Source organism: Dasypus novemcinctus, chromosome 4 (assembly GCF_030445035.2).
Source record: "Dasypus novemcinctus isolate mDasNov1 chromosome 4, mDasNov1.1.hap2, whole genome shotgun sequence".
Lineage (NCBI taxonomy): Eukaryota > Metazoa > Chordata > Mammalia > Cingulata > Dasypodidae > Dasypus > Dasypus novemcinctus.
Window position 1 is genome coordinate 80,104,214 of NC_080676.1, and position 16,338 is coordinate 80,120,551.

A 16,338-nucleotide genomic window follows, 5' to 3' on the forward strand; every position below is an offset into this window, starting at 1 on the left:
TTCAGCCTGAGGAAGTGCGCTTGCGCGTTAGCCAGAAGGCGAGACCGGAGTTAGACCTCTCTCTGGGTATCTTCTTCAGATCCCTGGCCCTTTCGGAGATCTGCGCATGAGCAAGTGCCTTTCTCTCCCACTCTCCTCCTTCCCCCACCATCTTACTGTCTATCACCTGTTGCTGCTTCTTCCTGGCAACCTTATTGCTACTGACATAACCCGAGTTTATTTTGTTAAATTGAGCTGTGTGGGACTGAGGGAAACTGGGGAAGGGTACTGGATCTGGACTCAAAAGTCCTGGGTTTCAGTGTGGGTCCATCCACGTTGTGTGGCCTGAGTTTTCTACTTATATTCTGGAGATAACGATCCCTATTCTGTCCACCTAGCAAGGGTGTTGTCAGGATTAAATAAGATATTGAATAGATGCCATAACTAATAATAGTTATGAGTATGCTTTGTAAAACATAAATCCCCATCCAAGGAAAAGAGAATAAGCTTTTCTCTGTTACCACATTAAATGTATACAATTTAAGTATAATACTATTTTTCACAAGCAAGAAATAATATTTTAATAAGAGAATGATGTTATCAAAGAAGCATTGCCTGATTGCTTGTAGTAGGTCAGAAAACAATGAGGCATTGGATAAAGCTTGCGATGAAACAAATCTTAGTTAAAATATTAAAACTGCTTACCTAAAATCCCTAGCACTTTTCAGATACTAAGAATGAAAAACATGTTTAGAGATATGAAGATAATCATAAAGGCTTTGTATCTTACTGGAAAAATGATTTGGGGAGAAAAGGAAGGTACGGAAATGACACTTTTCCCATCCCTGCAGGCCACAGCATCCCCCCAACCCCCCCCCCCCCCCCCCCCCCCCCCCCCCCCGGTTCCCACACCAACACCAAGGAAAAAAATTAACTTCAAGTTATACGGTAGGGTCTTCGGGTACCAATAAGGCACTCCTCAGGGAAAAAAAGAGTAAAGAATATTTCCATAACTCAGGCAAGGAAAGGCAGATCCAAACAGCTGTATGAACCATCAGCTGTAAGACCCGTCTGGGGCAACATAGGCATGCTGGGAAATGGTTGCTAGGCAAAGAAGAGACCTAGAAAGTGTTGGCCCTGGAAGTGATTAGGCGCAGCACTGCTGTCAAAATTATTCGACATGTTAATACTGTTTAAAAAGATTTATTAAGCACCTACCCCATGAAGCATACTGCACACTAGTCAGTCTTAGACAGTCTTCTAGGTTCAGTGGAGGAAATGCAAAGAAATAGAGGGCGTGGCGTTTGTTTTCGAGGAGTGGACAATAAGGTACTGCGGAAAGAACACAATGCAAAGCGATGGAATGTCCAAATGACTATAGAGCAAAATGGCTCATGAGAATGAAGGCTGAGGGAATATAGAAAAAATAAATGTGAGAAAAATCACAATTTCAACGGAGCAAAAATGGAAGTACTGTTTTATTCAAAGGTGTTTTAAAATATTACGAAAATAAAACAGGTTGTAAAATTCTAAGCATATATATTCAATTTCAAAAACCTTTCGCTTATAGATTAGACACATATTGGAAGAGAGGCATGTGAAAAGAAAAAAGAAGGAGTACGGTGAGGACAAGTCAGCTGAAAAGGTAAGAAAGACTTCTTAATGTTAAAAAAGAATGAAAGAATGAATTTCATCATTTCCTACTTGAATGAGTTAAGGCAGTGAATCCCACACTCGCTTGATCATAAGAGTCCTGTTTAAAAAAAAAAAAAAAGAGTCCTAGGGTCTGCTTTTGAAGATTCAGAATCCTTCTGTCAGCGAACCTAGGATTCAGTATTTATATAATTGCCTGAGGGGCTTCTACGATATTGCGTGTTTGGGAAACATGGAGATGAGTCTGTTGGTGTGTTGAAAAGGCAGAGTACCTACATAGGTGGTTCTGATGTGGATCCATTTAGTATTCCTGAAATTAATTCTATTTCATGAGGATGATGTATGATTTTCATGTACTGATGAATTAAATATGTTCGCATTTTATTTAGAATTTTAGCATTTATGTTTATAGGTGAATTGGCACTATGGTTTTCTTTTTCTTATTTTGTTCTTATCTAGTTTCGGTATATTTACATAAAATGAATAGGATAGATTCCCTTCTTTCTATCTTTCTTTTTTAATTCTCTAAAACAGTTTTAAGACAGGGATTACTATCCTTGAGGGCTTGTAAACTCTTTGGGTTTACTGTCTGTTTTCTGGGAAACTTTGGGCTACCAATTCAATTTCTGTAATGATTATTGCTTTGTTCAGGTTTTTTTTTCTTCTTGAATCAATTTTGGTCGTTTATATTTTCTCAAATATATCATTTTAAATTTATTTCCATAGTTTCTAGTCTCTTCTTCTGATTTTGCAGTCTCCACTGTATTTATAATTAAGTTCCTTGTCTTGCTTCTAATATTTTGAATTTATTTCTTTATTCTTCACCGATCCTTCTAGAGGTTTGTCTACTTTGTCTTTTCAGAGAACTCTTTTTTTATTTTAGTGATTATCTCTAATCACTAAATTTTTCCTCATACATTTTTTCTACTTTTCTTGATTTTTTTCTAATATTTTTCCAACTTAAGCTTAATGTTTATCTCATTGATGTCATTTTTATCCTTTATAGTGCATGCATATAATTATATACATTTAATATTAGCTGCGTCTCCATAAGTTTTGATTAGTATTTTCATTGTCATGTAGTTATGAGTATCTCATAATTTCCATGATTTTTTTCTTTAACCCTTGAGTCATTTGGTAATGCTTCTTCACTTTCCAAAAGATGTTTTGTTTTGACAACATTTTCACTGTTAATTTCTAGTTTAATGCATTATGCTTAGATAACTTATTCTGTATGGTATTAGAGATTTGCCAAAACTCTGTTTGAAGCTTCCTATGTGGCCAATTTTTGGTTTGGTTCGCTTTGGTTTTCTTTAACAAAGTGTTTCATTGACGTTTAACATATACATAGAAAAAACACACAAATCATACATTTACATTCAATGAGTTATTACAAAGTGAACATACCCTTGTAACATATATGATCAATTATTGTCATTGTTCCATTAGTTTAAAAAGAATGTGCATATTTTGTATTCATTGGGTACAAAATTAGATCAAGCTTTTTAATTATATGGTTTGGATCTCTATCTTTATTCATTTTTGTCTACTTTATCTATTTCCAATATAGAGCTGTTTTATAATCTTCTAGTGCCATTGTGATTTGTGATTTTTCCTTGAGCAATACAAGAGTACATAGAGTGGATTAAAGGTAATATGGGAAACATTTTATGGTGCATGCATCTGTAAATTGTTTTTACCATAAAGACAAAGCAACTCCTATATAATAGTGTTCACTCCATCCATTTAGTGTGCTGTATACAAACCAACTAGAGAAGATTTCTGCCTAAAATATACAGTACACTTGGAAACACATCTGTCATGTAGATATATCCAAAAGCTTATGAATATTACATTTTGCATTCCTCTTCTTCAGAGACAGTCTTTTCATCCTAAGTGTTAGCACATATCTATGCTTATTACTAAAGTCACTTACATGAGCACATATTTGTACTTGGAGGGAACAACAATAGGTCTCCAATAAAGTATAAAGTGACATTTTCTTGCAAGTTGTCAATTTAACATAAAAGAGGGTTAAACCTCTCAGCTGAGGCTATATCATGCTTTCTTCTTTGCGACAAAGTACTGCTCTAAAATCATCTCTTGCTTTGGGGAGAGCAACAACGTCCTACTTAGCCTTCTTGGATACATCCACTCTTGCCCTACTCCCATTTCTTTTCCACACAAATAAACATAGTCGTATTACCCCTAATTAAACCCCTTCGTGACTTACAAGACTCCATGTTGTCTGCTCTGTTCCTCTTCAGCTACTTGGCTCCATGTTCCCCATCACTGTCTATGCTCCAGCCACACTGTCCTCTTTTTAATTCCTTCATTCCACAGAGCCTTTGCATTTGCCCTTCACTCTGCCTTAAACATTACTTTTTGCACTACTTCTGTTCATCCTTCAGAACTCACTCAAATATATAGTTCCTTAACTCACCAAGGTTATATCTATGAGCTTTCATAACATTATAGATCTCTACTTCCTTATACTAAATACAATCCTAATTTTACATTTAACTATTTAATTAAACCTTCTCCCAACACACCAGCCTGTAGGTTTTTTGAATACCAGGACCATATTGGACTTGACTCATCCTGCATCACAACACTAGCACAGAGTCTGGCACATGGTAACACTGGTAAATGAATGGACAGTTTTGCCTTTCTTCACTTCAACTTTCATCTATTAATCACATGTGCATAAACCACTCTTTTTTTTTTATTTATATCTTCTTTTTTTTTTAATTTTTTTTTTTTAATTACATTATGAAAAATATGAGGTCCCATTCAACCCCACCGCCCCCGCCCCCCACTCCCCCCACAGCAACACTCTCTCCCATCATCATGACACATCCATTGCACCTGGTAAGTTCATCTCTGAGCACCCCATAGTCAATGGTCCACATCATAGCCCAGACTCTCTCACGTTCCATCCAGTGGGCCCTGGGGGGATCTATAATGTCCCGTAATTGTCCGTGAAGCACTATCCAGGACAACTCCACGTCCCGAAAACGCCTCCACATCTCATCTCTTCCTCCCGTTCCCCACACCCAGCAGCCACCATGGCTACCGTTCCCACACCCATTCCACATTTTCTCTGTGGACATTGGATTGGTTGTGTCCATTGCACATCTATGTCAAGTGAGGGCTTAGATTCCATATGGGTACTGGATGCACTCCTCCCGCTTCCAGTTGTAGACACTCTAGGCTCCATGTTGTGGTGGTTGACCTTCTTCAACTCCATGTTAGCTGAGTGGAGTAAGTCTAATAAATCAAAGTGTAGGAGCTGAAGTCTGTTGAGGCTCTGGGCCTGGGTGTCATATTATCAGTCCAGAGATTCGAATCCCCTACATATATCTTAAACCCAGCACCGACTACAATTCCAATAAAGTAGCATGCAAGTCTTGTGAAAAGAGATCCCCTCTGAGTCCAATTCCATCACGCAGAAACACCAGCTCCAAAGAAGGGCTATCTGTCATGGCAGTGAACCCCTTCTGCCATGACCATAGAACCTGTGGGTCTCTTTATCCCTCAAAAGAACCAATACCTGGGGTTGTATCTACCTTATCTGTCTCTTAGACTCTGTTCAGTTGTACATAGGGGTATTCCTTCTGACAACCTCCAGACTCTTTTTTAGAGACTCACAGCCTTATAATCTCATTTCTCCTTTCCATTTACCCCTTACATTAGGTCAAACAGCTTCCCGAAGTCATGTCATTATATGTAGACAGGTATATTCTGCTGTTCCACATTGAATCTTTAATTCAAGGTCATTTTCTAGTTGCTTCTTCAGCTGGTATGTGGTAGTGATCCCTCGGTGCCAGGGAGGCTCATCCCCGGATAAACCACTCTTGCTGCCTCTGTTTTCATCCCATGCTCACCTCCAGGCTATACTCTGCACCCACCACTCCCCTACCACTCCCACCACCACCAGCACCCCACACACAAAATTTAAATCCAAAAGTATTGTCTAGTAATATAGCTTTTTACTGAAGATTTTGAAGGATACAGAAGTGGGGAGTTTATCACAAAATAAAATGCCCTAACAATGCTGTTTTAATCTCTACTTTTCCCCCAAGTTCCTAACTCTACAGCAGTAGGAGATGTCTCATCCCTCCTTTTTGCCCTTATGAATCTGCTTTGACAGTCCTTCCAGCTTCCTTTTCCACCTGTCCTCTCAAAGTCCACGGAGCTCCAAGTCTATACTTGGCAAAACAAAGCCCAGCCATACATCAAGCTACAACTCCTAGGAGCCTCATTAATAGAGTCACTTCCATTTAAAAAAAAAAATTTTTTTTAAGATTTATTTTTTATTTATTTGTCTCCCCTTCTCTGCCCCCTCCCCCCACCCCCTTCCCAGTTGTCTGCTCTGTGTCCATTTGCTGTATGTTCTTCTGTTTCTGCTTCTATCCTTATCAGCGGCACTGGGAATCTGTGTTTCTTTTTGTTGCGTCATCTTGTTGTGTCAGCTCTCTGTGTTTGCGGTGCCATTCCTGGGCAGATTGCACTTTCTTTCATGCTGGGCGACTCTCCTTATGAGGCACCCTCCTTGCACATGGGGCTCCCCTATGCAGGGGACACCCCTGCGTGGCAGGGCACTCCTTGAGCGCATCAGCACTGTGCATGGGCCAGCTCCACACGGGTCAAGGAGGCCCTGGGTTTGAACCTTGGACCATGCATGTGGCAGGCAGACGCCCTATCTGTTGGGCCAAATCCACTTCCCCATTTTAAAAAATTTGAAACTGATAGTGTTGGTTTTTTTCCCTCTTTGCCTTTGCTTGATGATGTTCTTCCTTCCAACAGTGTCATCCTGTACCTTCCCTACTGTCTGTGGCCAACTGAAGTCTTATGTTCATCAAGGTCTGCTTCAAATACTGCTTTACCCTTCTGGATTCCTTTCCATAAAGCCCCCAAGTGGAGATGATTTTTCTCTTCCCTGAATATGCATACTACTTTTTTATTTTACCTGGTATTTTCTTGCTTCTTTTTTTCTTCCTTCCTTTGAGGGCAAGTTCTATTTCTTACTCTAGGTGTCCCCTGAAGAGTCTGGCCCAAGACCTTGAGAATGGCAGGTTCCAGGGCTGGTTGAATTATGAGGAAACTTTTAACATTTCTTTTCTCAGGTTTTGGTGAAAAACCTCTTCAAATACTGAATTTCATATTTCTAAATGAGATATCCAAAATTTCAATTTCAGGATCAACTGCAGAAATGAATCCTCCTTGCCAAGGAACTCCTGTAAATGTTTGGGCAAATGTAATACAGCTTTTGGTTTAACAGTCTTGGAGGGAAGTTCTCTATCCAGGTAAATGATACAGCTGAAGTTTTTGCCTTGGTAGGCTCTGTTTCCTAAAATGCAACACCAGTCGGGCTGCCCAAAGACTACCATTTATAGAGTCTAACTCTGTGACCCATTAAAAATGTCAAGGTGATTTTAATGTATAATGTTTAAAATGTATAATTAATAAAAAATACCGGCATACAAATTTAACTCCCTAAAGTCTAGAGAGAGAGCTATCGCTATAGTGATCTATAGTCTGTTACCATTTAGTGTGACCTTCAGGTGAACAGACCTTCTCCATGTTTCATAGCGGTCCAGATCAAGCACAGGTGGTAAAGGACCAGCGGTGAAGTATACTCCATTGCATAGAATATAATTTACCATCACTTACTCAGATTTCATACTGCATTATTAGTATGGTGTAAGTATCTTCTCAACATGAAACTGTATCTCTAACCTCTTTTATTCTTACAAGCATCTTCATTACCCTGGATTAAATGAGGATAATAAGTAAAATGAATTTCTTTGTTTTATTTTTTTAACATTTATTATTTTTTTCTCATTCCAAAAGTAATGTATGTGCATTATAGGATTTTTTTTAAAAAAACAAAATATTAAAATATAAAAAAATACATATTTCTAAAACTCAAGGATAATCACATAAGAATCTTGACTTTTTTCCTTCTATTTTTCCTGTACAGAGAACATTTAATCATGCTATATTTATTGTATCCTGCATCTTCACCTAAGTTTTTAAAATAAACATTTGTATGGTCTTTATTATGAACAATATTATTCTAACAAGAGGAAATAATTGTAATTTACTTACCTGTCTCCTTTACTTGACATTAAAGTTGGCTTTTAAAATGTATAAATAAGTACTAAAGAACTACCATATACGTAAACATTTTACATTTTCTCATGGAGTTTTTTGCCTTTTTACATTCAGTTTATCTTTACTTCTCATTCAGACTGACTTTTCTAGATGCTGTGCCCATTGCCAGCATTCCTGGAAACCCCTGTTAATCCCATGAAGCTCTGGGGTAAACAGGCTCCATGCTTCCTTAACAGTCCTATCTTAGTCTCTGAGCTCTTATCACCCTATTGTCCCTGGCCAAGAGGGCATACTCTTTATTTCTCTTAGTTTAGGCTTATACTGAGCAGAGTAAGCCAATTCCAGAAAATCAGTTTAACAGGAGCTAGTTTGCTGAATGACCACTTCTCTGAATGGCAGGTTTACCTAGGGCTATGAAAAGCTAGTCTGAAGCCTGCAAAATATACAGACTTTGGAGCCAGACAAATGGAGATTAAAACCAAGGCCCTTCTCCCAAGGCCCCTACAGTCTTTAAGCAAATGGATGAACCTCGTCTCAATTTCCTCATGTATGAAATGGATCCCTAGATAGAGTTTTGGAGATAAAATGAGATCACATATACAAAGCAGTTGATGTGGGACCTGATGAAGGACTGTGGTAGCAGAGCTCAGTTTATAGTCCTTAGATGACCTCTTCCTCTCTGGAGAATGGTGGAAAGGATCAAATGATCTGCAAAATGTGTGATATTCAACAACTGATTCACAGCTCTTTTTTAAAATCCAGCTCCTAACAAGTCTATTTCTGGAAAGGATCAACTCTTTTTTCTGCTAAACATTCTAAAAATATAGAACCTAACCAAAGTTTAAAACACACTTGTGGTTGTCCTTTCACAGGTATTAAAGACAACTGGATATGGTGTCCTCCCAAGAGAATTTTTTAATATCAGCATAACTTCTTTTTATTATGGAAAAATTTCAAATACACACAAAGGTAGAGGAAATGATATAATGAACCCCATGTACCCATTCCCCAGCTCTTAAAATTTTAAATAGTTTGCCATTGGTTATTTTATTTATCCTCCTACATATACACATATTTTTCTTTCTGTTGGGTTATTTTAAAGCAATCCCTGACATTGCTGCATTTTATGCACAAATATTTTGGATGCACTTCTAACAGTTAAGGAATTTTTTTTTTCTTTACATAACCACAATGCTATTATCACATGTAACAAAAGTATCAATAATCTCAAGAACATTTTAAAAATAAGATTCTGGGAAAAGGAAACCAAAGGAATGAGTAATAAAGGAATTTCAAGCACTTTGGTAAGCAATTTGGTAAATGCTTTTGGCAGAGGGGGTACTTTCCCTCTCTCAAATGACGTCACAGAGCCACATGCCAGTTTATCCTACATATCCTAAAATTGGATTTACTTTCTTACCCCCAAACTTATTTCCTGGTTCAGTTCAAGATATCAGCATTTATCCAGTAGCTTAAGCCAGAGACCCAGAATCTCTTCCTCCCTCCTCTCTTACCTGGACATCTAGCCAGGTATGAAGTCTTAACTCTCTATTCCCACACCTGCTTCCTTCATCCAAGCTCTGTCCTCTATATCTACACTGAAATCTTGAATGGTCTTCATTTGGGTTTTCCCCAAAACAGACCCTGAGACAAGGAATTGAATATTAAACAGTTTATTTAAGAAGTGATCCCAGGAAACCTTGTAGGAGAGTAGGGAAGTTGATCAGCCAAGAGAAAGAAGCTAATAAAGATGTGTTAAGTGCTTGGGCTACCGAAGCTCAATCCTACTGGAAACTGTGAGGGAATGGAACACACCTCAGAGTTATCCCAAACAAGTGGCAAGGAAGCTGGGGTGTTTAATCCATCAGTTTCCCACCCATTGTTGGCTGTGAGCTGCTCTTAGGAGCTTAAATTCCCCAGAATTTCTGGCCTACCCCATGCTGGGCAGGCTGCCAAAGTGTACTCTGCTCACGGCATATCCCTAGTTAACAATAAAGGTATGCAGATGATGCTAAGGACCAACCTTGCTTATTTTTTCTGGTGGAGATGACTGCCTTGAGTGGCACTGAGCCATCTGATCCTGGGCACCTGTGGCCTGCCTCCTGTGGTGGCTAAAGTCTGAATTGTACTTTCATTAACTACATGAGAATTAAGTGTTGTTAAATAAAATAAAATGGCTCCCCACATTGGTCATTGCCAGGAGGGAGGGGAGGGGTTCCAGGAAAGGATTCTCCGGAGACAAAAACAATCGTCTTACAGGGACTTTCTGGAAAATGGAGCAATGGAATGCACCCTACAGAGTTGCAGGTAAGTAACACCTGGTGATAAATGAGTTTCAGTCCAGTAAAAATAGTTTATCAGAATGGACAAGCATAAAGCATATCATACTAATCAACGTATATCTGCTTCCCAGTCTGTTAGACACCGCCGCCCCATGTAGAAAGGTAATGTCACCCAGTCAGAACATTTCCACACTTGCTTCTGTGCTTGCCCTGTATAAGCGTCCTCTCTCCACTCCTTTGGTGGAGCACCTTCCCTATGCAGTCTGGATGCTGCCCAATTCATGCACTGTAAACTGCTCAAATAAACTCCATAAATGGTATCTTGTCTAATATTTTTTTAACAGTTTTAGTCTCAGAAGTGGGATCTGGAAAAGACCCCCAATGGACCTGGAGGCAGCAAGAAGAGCAGGCAAAGTTCTCCCCTCAACCCTCTGTGCTCTCTGCTCTCTCATGGTGTCTGTAGGCTGACAGTAAGTTTTTCTTGCATCTGAGCTCTGTAAATTGCTTCTGAGCAGTGCTAAAGTCTGGGAATCATACTCAAGTTCCAGTTAGAGTCTGGATAAAACAGGTCTGGGGATCAGACCATAAAGCCTTGAGATCTCAAATAGTGACGTGTTCTTCTTTGTCAGTGCTGGCTGGTTACATGTTTAAAAACTATGGACTTTGTCTATTTTTACAAAAAATGGTCAGACTTTGCTAAGCACAATTTAGAATTGCTAGGGCTACAATGGGGGTAGTTTTAATGTACTAAAGCAGTTTCCTCAGGTGACATTTGGAAAATAATGGATTCCCACATCTCTCAAAAGCAATGGGATGCATATTTTCATTGGTACGCAGAGGACTCAAAAAGAACTAGTGATTCCAAAATAGCCTCATTAAAAGACTCCTTACAATAGCCAATAAAAATATTTAAAAAATAAGAAACTGAGACAACTGTTGAGGACTGTAGAGAAACTGATATTTCTAACGGTGCCTTCAGCCCTTTCTCTTTATCCTCCTTTGCCTAATTACTTTCTTACTTACCTTTTACTTGGAAGATGAGGAAGAAAAGGAAACTAGACAGATGTTTGTTAAGGTTAGATCTTCCACAGACTCAGGAGTTCCGACCACCACCACATTTGATCATTGTCACAGCTGGAACTCAGAGGCGTAATTATTCATAGAAGAATTTAGAATTCTTTTGAGTGCATGTGATCCAGGGTTACCTGACATATTAGCTTGTACACATGTTGGTCTGAAACATAAATGCTAAATCTTGGAAGGCAGAAGCTGATCAGTTACCTGGAAAGGGACCTACAGGAACCCTCTTTCCACAATAAATCTGAGGGTCATAGAGGCTGAGAAGTAGGGCAAAGTTTCTCTAAGATTACATATTAGTGCAAAGGGAATCTTAAAAGCCTCCTTCACAAATATTGATGGCAAAACTAATCCTCACATTAAGCAATTAACCTCAACTTGTCACATCTTCCAAGAACAAAGTTCTGATAAAAAAACAAACAAACAATGGGGCAAGGACAGAAACCCAGTTTTTAAAAAACATAAATTAATGAGTTTTGTATTTCTATATTTTCTGTGTTTGTTTTTTTATGCCTGACTCATGGCTGAAAAATTGTATATTAAAGCTATAGCTCTCTATTTGTGTCTTTCTGTAAGTTTGATATGATATTTTACCTACCTCCAGATGAATTACCAAATTAACTTATAAAACTCCTTAAAAGAGCTTTGTTCAAATTTTATTTTAAAGATAAATAAGCACTTGTTATAAATTAATACTTGTGTATAAATTAAGGAAACCAAACTTCTAATATTTCCAGTGAAAAATAAAGTATTCATAGAACTAAACCCAAATGTTTAAATAAAATTCAAGTTCATGTAATTTAGGTAAACCTTTGGCAAACAGGACTAGTTTAATAAAGTTAGTTAAATAAAAACAGCTATGGCGTCTGTGTTATCAATATTAAGCACCATATAAGCATAATGTTATATTATACTTGGAGATACTCTTCCTAAACTTAGACAAGTTTAATGATCAAAAAAGCAGCACTATATTTACTAGATCCTTAAGATGATGAAAAACATAAAAATTTTGTTTAACCAAATTGTTATCGTTCTGACAAATTTTATTTCAAGAGTAATTGTGAGGAAGCAGATGTGACCCAAATGATAAGGCCTCCGCCTACCATATGGGAGGACCTGGGTTTGATCCCTGGGGCCTCCTGGTGAAAAAGAAGAGAAAGCATGCCTGCATGGTGAGCCAGTGCCTGCGTGGCGAGCCAAGTGCATGCACAGTAAGCTGACTGCCCATGCAGTAAGCCAGGTACCCACATGGCAAGCCAAGTGCCCATGTGGGTGCCCACACAACAAGCTGAGTGCCCATGTGGTGAGCCAAGTTCCCTCATGAGTGCCCATGTGGCGGGCCAAGTGCCCATGTGGCGAAGTGAGTGCCCATGTGAGTGCCTGTGTGGTGAGCCAGTGCCTGTGTGAGTGCCCACATGGCGAGCCAAGTGCCCACGAGTGCCCATGTGGCAAGCTAGTGCCCACGTGGTGAGCCAGTGCCTGCGCAAGTGAGTCACACAGCAAGATGATGATGCAACAAAAGAGGGATGAAGGGGAGAGTCAAGGTGAAGTGCAGCAGAGACCAGGAACTGAGGTGGCACAAATGATAGGAAACTTCTCTCCACATCAGAGGTCCCCAGGATCGAATCCCAGTGAATCCTAAAGGAGAAAGAAGAGAAGAGAAAACAAAAAGAGAAATAGATACAGAAAATCACACAGCAGGGGGGAAGGGGAGAGAAATAAATAAATAAATATCGTTTAAAAAAAAAAAGATCACACAGCAAATGGACACAGACAGCAAAAACAGCAGGGAAGGGAGGGGGAGGAAAAGAAATAAATGTTTAAAATAAGGAGTAGTTGTGTAGGATATAGGCTTAAAGATAGTTTCAAAGATCTGCTAACACAAGACAGAGCAGAAGAACTAATTACCTAGGACTGAATGAACTGATAAGGAATGACTATAGGTTTTGTTTGGATTATTGCTAATGTTTTTTTTTTTGTTTTTTTTTTTAATTTTTTTATTTTTTATTGACTTTGTAATAATATTACATTAAAAATATATATGTGAGGTCCCATTCAACCCCACCCCCCCACCCCCCCTCTCCCCCCCCCCCAACAACACTCGTTCCCATCATCATGACACATCCATTGGATTTGGTAAGTACATCTTTGGGCACCTCTGCACCTCATATACATTGGTTCACATCATGGCCCATACTCTCCTCTATTCCATCATGTAGGCCCTGTGAGGATTTACAGTGTCCGGTGATTACCTCTGAAGCACCATCCAGGGCAGCTCCATGTCCCGAAGACGCCTCCACCTCTCATCTCTTCCTGCCTTTCCCCATACCCTTTGTCCATTATGTCCCCTTTTCCCAATCCAATGCCACCTCTTCTATGTGGACACTGGATTGGTTGTGTCCATTGCACCTTTATGTCAAGAGGAGGCTCAGATTCCACCTGGATGCTGGATGCAATCCTCCCATTTTCAGTTGTAATCACTCTAGGCTCCATGGTGTGGTGGTTGTCCTTCTTCACCTCCATCTTAGCTGAGTGTGGTAAGTCCAATAAATCAGATTGTAGGTGCTGGAGTCTGTTGAGGCTCAGGATCTGGCTATCACATTGTCAGTCCAGAGATTCAAATCCCCTAAATATATCTTAAACCCCAACATTAACTGCACCTCCAGCACATTAGCATGAAAGTCTTATGAAGGGAGATCCCATCTGAGTCCAGATTCATCACACATAAACACCATTTCCAAAGAGGGGCCATCTGCCCTGGTAGTTAACCCCATCGGCCATGACCATAACTCCCATGGGTCTCTTTAGCCCTCAAAGGAACCAATATCTGGGGGTTGTATCTGCTTTATCTGTCTCTCTGACTCTGCTCAGTTGTGCATGAGGGCAAACCTTCTGCCAGCCTCCAGACTCTTTTTTAGAAACTCGTAGCCATATAAACTCATTTCTCCTTTCCATTTCCCCCTTACTTTAGGTCAAACAGCATTTTAAAGTCATGGTATTTTATGTAGACATGGTTATTCTGCTGATCCGCATTGAACCTTCCGTATAAGGTCATTTTCCAGTTGCATCATCAGTTGGTAGTTGATAGTGGTCCCTCGTTGCCAGGGAGGCTCATCCCCGGGTGTCATGTCCCACGCTGGGGGGAAGGCATTGCATTTACATGCTGAGTTTGGCTTCGAGACTGTATTGCTAATGTTTTAATGCTCCATTTTCTAGATACAAGGAATCCCTTACTCTTTTCCCTTAATCTAGCTATAATTCATAAAACATTTATCTTTTTTTCTCCCTGCTAGATCCCTCCAGAATTCAGAAGCTTTTATTGAATATTCTTACTTTTATGGCAAAATAACTATTTGTACATGTTCAATAAGAATCTGTTTTCCTTGTTAATAGGACATAATATGAGGCTCTAACTGAAATGTCATATTTGAGAATGATGTTCATTTAATCAGATATGACCAGACATTTTCAAGGAACTAAGGTAACCTTTATGGAACCAATGCTTACAAAATCCTCTTGATAAGGTGGGTCACTTTCTGACAGAAATAAGAACCATATGATACTTTAGGGACCTTAAGAAAGAGGAATTCACCCAAATCTATAGGTACTGCAGGTGAAATCTGATGTTGAGTTTTTGTCTTGGCTTCCTAGTCTCAGGAGGCTTTTTATGAAAACTACCAGCAGCGCAAATTTCAGGTCTATATGGGAAATAATTCTTGCAGCACATGTGTTAATAATCAGGCCAAATATAATGAAACCGGCCTTATTTTTATGATGTAGAATAATCTTTCTTAGGGTTATCTTTGTTCAAAAAGAGGGTGATTGCAGAGAGAAATTTTATGTATGTTTCAGTAGAAATCTAGCACACTCCTATGGGCTATCAGATTCTGCTCCTATTCATCCTATTCATTGTCTGAGCTATTTTGCATCTCCTTTGTAAACAGCAAATAATTGCATAGTTTTTATTTTGTTTTGTTTTGTACCTACCTGTAAATTGGACTGGATTTTGTTGTCTTGCTTATATTGTCTACCCTAAATACCGATTTGTATACTGGACCTCAAAATGACAAAAGACAGGTAATACCCCAATCCCTTGACCTACCATAATACAGATCTCTGCTCTTTCATGTGTACCATCATACCTTCCCCAGGAAGATATGATCTGGAGCCAGCAGTTATAAATACAGCTAAGGTTATGAAACAGCTGCTAAACCACTTTCAATGCTCTGCAGGCCCTCTGAGCTGAAGATGACAGCTTAGCATCAATGGTCTTACAAAACAGATAGGCTCTAGATAACCTGACTGCCCATGAACAAGATAGCTTTTATATTAATAAGTCTGGCACAGTGATAAATAACCTAAATATTTTAAACAACCAAGTTAAAGTGTTTCAATACATCAGTCAGATGCAAACATTTCAATGGACAGACCTATATGAAGATCTATATCCATTTAATGCAATATAGGGACAACTAGTACATTTTTTTATTTATGCTTTTAATTGTGATTATTAGTCTGTTTTATTTCTTGTACAAACTGTGTTTCAAGAATCGGTTCAAATTCATTGTCAACTTCAAACAGATGGTTGCTCTTAAGATAGCTAATCAAAAGGAAAAGGAGATAGAAATTGAACTGTCTCTAATGGACCCAAGACTAAAAATAAAATAATAGATACCCTGACTTGGAGAGAGGGCTGTACCCATAATACACTCAACCAAATAAGCAACCCCACTCCAGGGGTCTTAAATGTTACTGAATACCCAGCAAACCTCATTGGAATCATGAAAGAAAGAAAAGGGCAGAAGAACTGACCAAGCCTATTCAACCGCCTGACGAGAAGAAAACAAATGCAGGTGAGCAGAGTGTTTTGGTTAGGTTTCCAATGAGATCATGGGAAAATGACCAAAAGAGGAGCTGTTGGGTAAATTAAAATGGCTGCCTGAATTGGGCATTGCAGAAAGGAACTGGGCGTTGCAGAGAGGATCCCCTTTCCCAGAAAGGATTTTCCAGAAGACAAAAGCAATTGACCTGCAAGGCCTCTTGAGAAAATGGAACAATGGAATGCAACTGCAGAGTTGCGGATAAGCAACACCTGGTGATAAACAGTACAGTAGAAAGCTTATCAGAATGGACAAGCTTATCCTACTAATCAACAAATATCTGCTTCCCACTTTATAAGATTCCCTCCCCAATTGTGAAATGAAAACTCAACATCAGCCAATCAGAA

General features: G+C 39.1%; 1 long non-coding RNA gene across 2 annotated transcripts; it reads left to right on the forward strand.

Annotated features, from left to right (window-relative positions):
- Positions 1–8: 8 nt before the first annotated feature.
- On the forward strand, positions 9–7,695 carry LOC111761210 (uncharacterized). Of its 2 annotated transcripts, none has more exons than XR_009185546.1 (2): positions 9–114; positions 1,550–7,695. It is a non-coding gene; the product is annotated as an uncharacterized lncRNA (long non-coding RNA). The 2 variants fall into 2 exon arrangements; XR_011648666.1 differs by having other exon boundaries at positions 9–110.
- Positions 7,696–16,338: the final 8,643 nt, after the last annotated feature.